Genomic DNA, 11,177 nt, shown 5'->3' with positions numbered 1-11,177 from the left:
TGAGGTGAGGAAATGTTCTCAGATCCATTTGGTGATGGCTGCACCGCTCTGTGAATATACTAAAACCCACTTAATCGTACATTTTAAATGAGTAAGTTTTAATGGTACGTGAATGATGACTCAAAGCCCTTAAAAAAATAACTATGAGGGTCTTTGCGTCCTCCTAATTTAATCGAGTCAGTGAGCTTGTTGTTGCTTTAGCCTGTTAGGCCTTTGAGAACTTGACAAAGGTTGTGAGCTATTTTATGTTATTCTGGAGAGCCCTTTGACTCCTTTCAAACCCTTCCAAAATTCAGCTGAGGGAGAGTTCCCAGATTCAGCAATAAATACACAGGACACATGCAATATTTGAGACACACTTTTACAAAAAAAATTAAAAAAATTTATTCGGTTTTTCTTCTTTTTTTTTTTTTAATCTGAAAGTGAAAATTAACCGGGTGGCTTCTGTTTTATCTGGCAACTCCATACTGAGGAAGAGTAATTACAGGCAAATTGAATTGTCTCCCTCTGATCTATATAATCCTGAGGCACTATAAAAAAGGTCGCTTCTTCCAAGTAAATGCAGCTTAGGCAGGTCACGAGGTTAGTAATGGGTCTGGCACACTGTGGTTGTGGCTGTGGCTTTTGGGCCCAGCCAGGGGCACAGCCTTAACCCCTAAACTGCATACCTGGCTGGCTGAGAGTTGCCTAGCCATGTCCTCTCTGAGGATCAAGCACGCACTCTTCCTCTTCCTCATCTAATACCCGTTTTGTTCAACACCTCCAAGAGTCCCCTTCCACCTCCTAGCCTCCTCATCCCGTGCGGGGCCTGCCCTCAACTTGCCTCTTCAGGTATGCCCTTGCTGCTGCTAAGCCCTCTCTCTCAGGATGAAACTGGTTTTCTCCTCCATTAGTTCTCTGCCACTCTTCCTGCATCCCAACTGACAAAAGTGCACCTGGCCCTCTGTAATGGTGCTTATCCACCCTGCCCTTCCACGGATGGCCATGCCTGGCTGCATGTGAGTGGCTCACAGACCCACTTGCCAGCCACTCTGGAAAGAGGACTAAGATCGTTTGAACCACGTAGTAGAGATTAAAAACTTTCAGGGGGAGCATATACACTAGCTTCAAGAGAGTGGTTTTTCTCTAGGGAGGGAGGGGACTGGGGTGGAAAATGTCTTTGATGGTTGGCTGTGTATTTTAACTTTTAAAGAGATAAACAAATATGTTAAATCTAGTGGTGGGATGCATGTTGCATTGTTCTCTATTTCTGTGTATTAAAAAAAAATCACCTGAGGATATATTTTTATTGATTTTAGAGCGAGAAAGAGAACAGCGATGTGAGAAACATGGATTGGTTGCCTCCCATACACGCCCGACCAGGAATCAAATCCACAACCTAGGTATGTGCCCTGACCGGGAATCAAACCTGCAACCTTTTGGTGTAGGACAACGTTCCAACCAACTGAGCTACCCAGCCAGGGCTATATTTCTGTACATTTGAAATACTACAAAATTAAAATAGGAATTAAAATTTTTAAAGCTATAAACACTTTAGAAAGTGGAAATACTTTATTTAAAATATTTTTAATTTATAAAAATAAACCTTGCCCTGTCTGGTGTGGCTCAGTTGGTTGGCGGGTCATCCTGCAAAGCGCAAAGTCACCTGTTTGATTCCTGATCAGGAGACACACCAGATAGGGTTGCGTAGGAGAGGCAACCAATCGATGTTTCTCTCTCACATCGATGTTTCTCTCCCCCTCTTCCTCCCTCCCTCCCCCTCTCTCTAAGAATAAATAATAAATAAAATCTTTAAAAAAACAAACCTTAACCATATCATAAAATACCACCTTGTAAGTGGAAGAAAATCTTATGAAGAAGTTTTGTGTAGTCATATGTTCAACATTTGCAGAGAAATACCCAGAATTGGTAACATGAGTGCAGAAGAACAAGAGGGAGTATTAGCTTCTGTAAGTATAAATCCTCAAGAACTTTATAATCCAGGAAGTAGAAATTCACACATACAGGAGACTATACACAATCACTAAACAAGGCACAGATGAAAAATAATACAGATAAGTTTAATATCTATATGCTAAGTTGTTCAGAGTGGGTAAGGAGAACCAAGCATCAGAGTGATTCCTAGAAAAGGAAAAGGGAACACAGCAAATGTGTTCTCTCTCTCTCTCTAAGGAGTGGGAGGAAGTTCAGAAGAAAAATGTGCTCTCCAGATCCTGGGCATACTTTATATCCATGTTTTTTAATCTCTTCCTACATCGCCTTCTCAAAACCTCCAAAGCATGCAATTCCTTTTAAAAATGCATATAATTTCCTCCCCCCCACGTCTCTCCACATTTCATATATTCTCAGACACTCCATATAGAGGCACTGTTGGTCTATGATGCATCAAGCCTCTGCTGCTGCTGTGGAGTTTCTCGTAGTGAATTCCTAAGCAGCATGGCACACACCCACACCCACACCCACTAGGTCTGCACGCTTCCCATGCCCTCATCCCTCTCTTCCTGTTCTCCTTAGCACTAAGCTAAAAGAGCACAGGTGTCTAAACAGAGCCAAGATGATCATGTTACTCCGTGGGCCACATGGGTCTGCTTGGCACATGTCCCTTGGGGAACATCAGAGAAAAAGGAAGCTCATTAAAATACCTTGTTAGGCTCCAGCTGGTTTTCCATTAAATGTGACACATAAGACTAAGAATTTAAAAATTATCTAGCCCTTTCCAAACTTTCATTGGAAGTGAAAATAGCTTGATTCAATTCTGGCATGGAGATTTTTGCTAGACCCATCTCCAATCTAGAAATAGAAATAATTAAAAACAAAGTTTACCAAGAAAGAAACACCTCTGTGAAATCTACCATGGTACTGTCTGACCCACTGTACCATACTCTATACATATGGGGAACAAGGTATCCCAGAGTCATCCCAGAAGTGACCAGCTGTTACTTCTCTATCCCTGCTTGTTTTTTTCAGAGTTGATCGTCTGTGGCTGAGTAATAAAAATTTTAAAACAGTATGGTGTACAGTGAATTTGTGGATAGTTCCAGTTTTGACAGAGACTGAGAAAGGAAAAGATGAAAACTATTCAAAGAAAAAAACAAACCTCTGATTGAAGAGAGGTAGGGGGTGGCATGAGATTAAGTGAGGAGGGTAAGGGAACAAAAATTAACCTCATAGAAACCGCAAACAAGGGGAACAGTACAATGTTCTACATTCAGGAATTCCATGGCTACGTTGATATGTAAATCTGGCACTCAAACAACAGAGTATTATTGCTGCTGATATGATAATCTCGAGAGGTACAGAGGAAAAGTGGGTGGGTCATGTGAAATTCATGAAATAGTTGAGGTGAGCTCACTGTTGAAGTATTAGTCACATCTTGCTTCATGTGTGTTTTGTTTCCAATTTATTGTATAGATAAGTATTCCTCTGTACTTTTTGTTCCTGACAAGTTCAGTTTATTTTCATGACGCTATAAAATACTTAATCTCAAAAGTTTGTTTCTGTTCTAAAAGGCGTTTAGCAAAATGCCTCCCCTTCTTTGGCCTACTCTGACAAATATGCCTACATTTGCATATAGCACAGTACCTATTTGCTCTGAATTGGCTAGAAAGTTCAGAGGCAAGGGCCTGAAAGAACATTTTCAGACTGAGCACATAACTCAACCTCCAGCTTGTCAGCAGGAGCAAAATAAATAAATAATTCCAAGATGGGCTGAAACAGCCTGTTGACAAGGAAAAAGAGACCAAATCAGCATAAAAATAAGGAAGAGAAAATGAAGCTCAAGGAACCAAAACCTACCATGTTCAAACTTTGCCTTACCTCTTCCCCTTCGCCAATGTACTGAAACCTTCTCCTCAAACTCAACAGCTTTTCTTAATATTATCCTAACTACCATTTCTACTTAAAATACTGTTGTTATTCCTAAGCCATACATATAGAAAAGAATAAAGTGTGCCCTTGAGGTAATAATAAGAAATTTATTTATTTGACCTATAAGCAACTGCCTACAACTGAACTACCCTTTGTAAGAGATGGCTTGCTAAGCACTACTATTAGTCATTTACACTTCAGTATGAATATGCTTTTTTTCCCACCACTTACTTGCTACCTAAAGATTAGTGCAATATAGGGTTGAGGTGTAGAAGAAAAGAGAATTCTATGGCTTTGAAGATTTGGGTAGATATAATTGCTGTGGTGGGACTTCATCATTTAAAGAGCAGCAAGTAGACGCTAGATACCCGTAGGGTTAGGGTGAGGGAGACAGGAGACAGATGAAGAACCACCAAGTGACTGGGTACCTTCTTTCACAATCCTCCTGAGGGTTTACCCAACAGAAACACAGTAGACAAATACATCTTATTCTACTGACTCAGACCTGAAGAAGTTTAAACTTACCATGATACATGTCAGAATAAGTAAAAGAAAAAAACAAAAACAAAAAACCAGCCCACATTTATTGCTCAGAAAACTTTTTATAAAAGCAGCTTTCTTCCACCAGAGCTCACTTTTGAGGTTGTTTCTATGGTAAGATTTGGTAAATCCAGAGTTGTTTGCTGAGTGAGAATGTGACAGAGTTCCTCTTCTAGGCTGTGGGTTTGGTCCCTGGTCAGGGTGTGTACAAGCATCAACTAATTGATGTTTCTTTCTCACATCAATGTCCCACTCTCTTTCCCTCCCTTTCCCTCTCTCTAAAATCATTGAGCATGCCCCATGGGTGAGGATAAAACAAAACAAAACAAAACAAAATTAAATTAAAATAAAATAAATAAATAATTCTGTTTCATTTCTATTCTGGACTTGGTGCTGCCACACATTTTCTGGGACCTTCTACTAGAACTTATGGGGCATGTAACCACAGTGACTTATAGGAAATTTATATAGGCATATACATATTGTCCATGCAAATACTAAGCATTTTTGTTCATTTCATTGTTTTCCTCTTCAAGTTAGATCAACACATTGTTTCCCCCAAAAGATGGTCTTATCAGAACTGAGAGTTTTTAGAACTAGCGAGTCTGTTACAGGAATCCTTTTATAATGATCATAAGAATGTAAAAGTTTTAAGAGTTTGGTGTTACAGCCTCTCCTGACACTCCCTCAGCCCTCATGATGATGAGATTCAAAACACGAAAGTAACAACACCCTGATTCCATTTTTATCAGGAGTACATATTGCCCATTGATCATTTTATAGATTGACATTACATTTAAGTTCGGGCCTCTAGATATTTTTCTAAAGTCAAGTATTCAATAGAAAGTCATTTTTTCCTAAGTAATGCTGCCTTGCTCAAATAAGCTTCGTGAGTTGTATCGGTGCCAGTTCAAGATGGCCTTGCGCTGGCTAATGCAGATGCAGTTACAGCTTGTGCGAGGAATGCTGATCTTCCGCTAGAGTGTTTGGCACCCTGGTCGTCAGCCTGGACTCTTACTGGCTGCTCCACACTTCACCTTTCCCTTATAATGTGGTTATTGTGTTGTGCTGTATTGTTTTTGTTGTTTTGTATTACCAGACAGCAGGTCCTAGGAGAGGAGTTATCCTTTTCCTAATCCTGTAAGATTGTCTCCGGTTTGTTTTCTCTTGGAAAGCTCCAGGACTTCTGGTGAGTTTCCCTTAGATAGCCTCCTTCCTTACTCAGCACGGAACTTACCTGTTGATCTGCTCTGTTCTGGCTGCTGCAGGTGAGGCCCAAATACATGCTTGCTCCCCTCCTGCCCAGTTATAGTTTCCAGAGGAAAAGATCGTACTTCCTGTTCATGGTAACACCCATCCTCCTGGCCCCCTCCCACAGCCACAAACTGTAGGATCCCTGAGGTAAGTAGTACCAGCTACACTTGCCCAGTTTTCTGCCCTCCAGTTGTGTTTCCTCCCCATTCATCCCTTATCTCATTCGTGCTTCTCTTCTCCCTGGTTTTTACTCCTATATCGATATCTACTTCTCTCCTTGCTACTGATGCAGTACTTGGTAGCTCCCCAGGTTCTGCCCTCCTTCAGGCTTGGGAAGAGCTACTTCTTCAATTTCTCCAGGTGCCAGCTGACAGCTCAGTCCTCAGCCAACCGAAGTGCTAAGGTACACAGCACAGCTGTTCTCTTGTTTCCACAGGTGCTATTGCTAAGTTTGGAGGAGACAGTTTGTTGTGGGGAGACTGGTGATGGAATCAGACCCCCTTCAGCATTCTTCAAGGGAGCTGCCTCCCCAGATTTCTCTCTTTAACATTTCCAGCAAACAGGTGGTCACTCCAGTGGTAGGGAATTCCTGGATATTTTTACCCAACACCCCAGAAACAAAATGACAGTGTTATTGGACATGTCATACAACCAGGCATATGAGTAATGTCCTCATTAATCAATATGCCAAAGAAAATAGGTTACTATATAAGCTTGTTTGGAGAGATGCTAGCTATGTGAAGGAAGAAGAACTCAGCCATCTGCTTTAAAAAAGTACACTGTCAAGATTAAAATGATATATACTTGGTGACTTGGTATGTTTTCAAGTTAACCTTTCCCTATGCAAGATCGCACCAACTGTACAGATGACACTCAAGCAATTGTTACAAGCACCTCACTGTAACTAATGCCTTTGGTAATGCCTGTTATGCAGGGATTGGGGTAGAGATAAGATGGAGTCCAAGAAAGATGCAAGTTTTACCAGATTTGTCACTCTATTAAGGGATGTCATACTACAAAGAAAACCTGCTGCTGTAGTATGATTGATTCGTTTTTAAAACTCCATCTATTCATTTATGAGATGGATTGAGCACCCCTTCTCCCCAGGCATCTTACTATACACTAAGCACACAAAGGTCAATGAGACAGGGTCTCTGCCCTCAAGGAGCTTACACTCTAAGTACTTAAACAAGGACTGCAGGATAGTATATTAAGTGGGATAATAAAGGTATACATATCGATAAAAAACAGAGAGGATCTAGGGGAAATCTTTCCTGAAGAGCTGATTTCTGAGCCAGGTCACAAAGCATAGGTTCAAATTTTCCCAGAAGGCAAGGGAAGAAAAAAAAAGTCATTTCCAAAGGCATACTGATATGAAATAACAATGGGGAACTGCAAATAATTTGGTCTGGATGTAACAGGCACCTCAGGAGATGGGAAGAGCAGTGTCAAGAGCTAGAGCCAAAGAAATTGACAGAAGACAGATGATGAAGCACATTGAATATCAAGCTTAAGTGTGGGGACTTAATTTGAAGGTGCATGGAAGCCACTGAGAGTTTAAGCAGGAGAGTGACAATTAAATCTGGGGGGAGCTTGACTATTTCACATGCAGTCGGCAGCTCCTCAATATCTTTTATTTTATAATATACATTACATTATATTGTGTCATACTTGTATGCTGTCCCTGGCTGGTTTGGCTCAGTGGATTGAGCGTCGGCCTGCGAGCTAAGTGTCGCTGGTTCGATCTTCCAGTCAGGGCACATCAGAGAAGGAAAACTCTGACTCCAAAAAACCTCCGCTGCCTTGCGGCATACCTCTTCAGGGGAAAGGCTAAGGGAGTAAACCCCGACAGAAAATCCGGAGCCGGAGTCCCTAAGGCGGTTTGACGTTGTAGTCAACACCGGCAACTCCTGCGGCGCACCTGAAGCCAAGCTGTATTGACTCCGTCTTTCCCTTGGACCCTTCAGCTGCGAAGAGAGGGGGGGTCTGCTGCATGGGCAATAGCAGACCCTCCATATCACCCTGCCCAGGCTCTGTAGCTTCAGCTTCACTGGAGAGGACACTCCAGCGTCATCGCAAGATGTCGATTTAACACGGGAGGAGACAGATACCGTGTCACTCCCGAGTTGGACTGCACAGCCATTTTCGGCGGTGCAGATAGACTCTTAAGAAGCTACACCATCGTCTCTCGAGACGGACGGCTGCCGACGACTTGTATGCTATATGATGGTATGGTATATGGAATTTCATATTATTGCCTAAGAGCCTGGTATATACTAAGCTCTGAAAATCTGTTGACTAAATGAAGACTCTGACATAAGTCTCTCACCTTGGTCAGATGTTGGTCATATGACAGGACCATAGGCCAAACCTCATGATTTTCTTCTTCTCCAGGCTCTTTCTGTCACTCACTAGCAACTAGTGACAAAGGAGCTGTTGGGATGTCTTCATAGGTATGCATTTCTGCTATAGGATAATGCCCAGTATATATTCCAGAAATTAACTCCTCCATCACTGAGAATTTTCATTTAATCTATTGTAATATCTCTGGGAAAGGACATTAAGTTTTAAAATGCTGGTAAGGCATGGAATTCACTCTAAAGAAGTCTTTTATTCTCACTTTTGCTGAATTATGTCTACTTCGCAAGGTGAGTGATAAGCTAGGAATAAATAACTGCGCCGTTTTTTGATCCTTGGTTAGGAATCTACGGATTTGGAGGGCCAACTATATGCAGTGTTCTATGTCATCTTATATAATGAACCTAAGCATCCATGAATTCTGGTATTCATAGGTGATGGGTCCTGGAACCAATACCCCATCCTCCACCCCAGGTGGGTACCAAGGGACAACTAAGTTTTGGGGGAGTCAAAAGTTATATGCATATTTTTGACTGTGCCCCTAACTCTCACATTGTTCAAGGGTCAACTATAATCCTATTTATCAATCTTTTCTCTATGACTTCTGGATTTTATGTCCTACTTAGAAAAATCCTTCTCCATAACAAGATTATACAAATATTTGTTGTTTTATTTTAGTACTTTATGATTTCATAACCAACCACTTATCTCAACACCATTTAGTGAGCATTTTCCCTATTGATTTGGAATGCTCCTTTTATGTAAACTTATTTTGTTTGTGTCTTGGGCCCATTTCTGGACTCTCTACCTTTCTCCATTGATCTGCCTGTCTCTTTCAGCATTATACCAACTGTTTTAATTAGTGTAGCTCTGGAATATATTTTAAAACATAATGGCTTTAGATTTTATCATACCATGGAAATAATCCTTATAATATTACAATAATGGATATGTGTCATTATTCTTTTGTCCAAACTCATAGAATGTACACAATCAAGAGAGAACCCTAAGGTAAAGTATGACATTGAGTGATTATGATGTGTCAAGGTAGGTTCATTCTTGGTAAAAAAAAGGTACCATTCTGGGGAGTGATGTTGATAATGGGGGAGGCTATGCACATGTAGGGGACAGGAATATATAAGAAATCTTTGTACCTCCCTATCAATTTTGTTGTAAATCTAAAACCGCTCTAGAAAAAAATAAAGTCTTTAAAAAATAAAATTTAAAAAATCCAATGAAACTAATTTTTATTCATCATGCTATTCTCATGTTTATATTCCCAGATGATCTATGCTCAAGTGCCAATAAAAATGTAATTATATGTTCTGTTGTACAGAGTAACAATAGCTAGTAAGATAACCCAATGATTCTTAATAGCCAGTATGATTTTTATTGTTTTCATTCAATATTGTGGTGTAAACAACATTGATTCATACCTATTTTTCATACAAACTTCTGGCTGAACATTGTTTGACAATGCCCCAGTGTTCACTCAGCCACCATAGTGAACCCTCTGAAATGCACAAATATAGGCAGAGCTTATTGAAAATTGGAAATACTAGGCCTGTTGAGAAAGAAAGCTCATGTCCATCATGCTTCTCATCCTGTAATGGCAATAAATATAGGGGCCCAGAATCAGAACACACTATCTTTTTCTCCATACCAGGTATCTTCCATCAATGTATTTAGTTAGAGATGCAACTTTTCAGTCTTGGGAAAAGAGAGCTTTACCAAAGAGTACTAAAAAAAAATTTGGAATCTTAGTAACTGCTGTCACTGTGGCCAAATTCTAACCCTTATGTGGTTTACCACAGGCTATATTCTCCTTGTCCCCATGCCTTCCCCTTCCCCTTCTTGAAGTTCACAGTCATTCTGAAGGTCTCTTGAAACATCTGTGAGTCAAAGGTAGGAGGTTCAGAAATGAAAAGTTAGAAAGGTCAGAAATTACAACCAGAGAGAAATAACCCATGGTTTGTTGGTAAGCTCTGTCCCTCCTTATTATCATTTCCACCCCCACCCCACCACCCCCAAATGCCCCCAAGATCTGAAAGTTCAAATCTAGACATCACCTCTCTAGGACATGCTAAGGGAATTTCTCAGTTAGCTCTCAACTTCTGACTCCATTCATCTTGAAGTTTCAGATGGGCACTATTTTAACCACCAGCCACAGAAAAGCTGGGGAAATGGGAACTGATAGACTTAAAATAAGAAGTGGATTTGACTGGTGTATGTGACACTGAGCATAGTCCAAAGCCAGTTGCCTTGTGAAGTAATGAGGTTTTCCCTTGATGACTTTCTGCCTGGGAGCCTTAGATGGACTTCCTGAATTGGGCTAGAGCTTGGCTTAAATGATCTTTAAATTAGAGTGTGTGCGAGTCATGGAAAGTTTCCCCAAGAAGATGGCAGCCAAGCCAATCTAGAATGAGATTCAAATAGACAAAAGGGAGAGAACAGGAATCAGCATTTCAAATAGAGGGAAGAATATAAACAAAGACATGGGGGTGTGATACAGCATAGCAGGAGCTACAAATAATTCAGTGCTGTATTTCTGGAATATTAAATACCAGGTAAGGAGTAGTAGGGATAATGCTGGAGAAGTAGGGAGTGGCTCAGGGTCCCTGAGGAGTCCTGATATACCATGATTAAAAGCTTTGGATTTATCATACCAATGTTTGAAGGGTTTTTAAGCAGATGAATAACATACAGTCCCTGAAATAGCCCCATATATAAATATTGTAATGATGACCTCACCAAAAAGAATATAAGGCAATTTTGAAATTAACCTAATTAATGAAAGCTGGTGAGATTCTTGTCATTGATATGCTAAAGGATCATCATACTTATTCTAAGATTGACAAAAAGAAGTCTCCACTTAGCTTCTTACACTGGGTTAGGACATTGCTGGATTTATTTATCTATCTATCTATCTATTTATTTTTTATTTTATTAAATTTATTAGGGTGATATTAGTTAATAAAATTATACAGGCTTCAGGTGTACAATTTCATAATACATCATCTGTATATTGTATTGTGTGTTCATCACCCCAAGTCTCTATCCATCACCATTTATCCCCTCTTTATCCTCTCCTACCTTCCCCCACCTTCACTTCCCTCTGGTAATCACCGTACTGTTGCCTCTGTCTAAGAGTTTTTGTA

The sequence above is a fragment of the Furipterus horrens genome, unplaced genomic scaffold (assembly GCF_987537825.1).
Source record: "Furipterus horrens unplaced genomic scaffold, mFurHor1.1.pri manual_scaffold_4, whole genome shotgun sequence".
NCBI lineage: Eukaryota > Metazoa > Chordata > Mammalia > Chiroptera > Furipteridae > Furipterus > Furipterus horrens.
Note: the sequence above shows the minus strand (reverse complement) of the source record.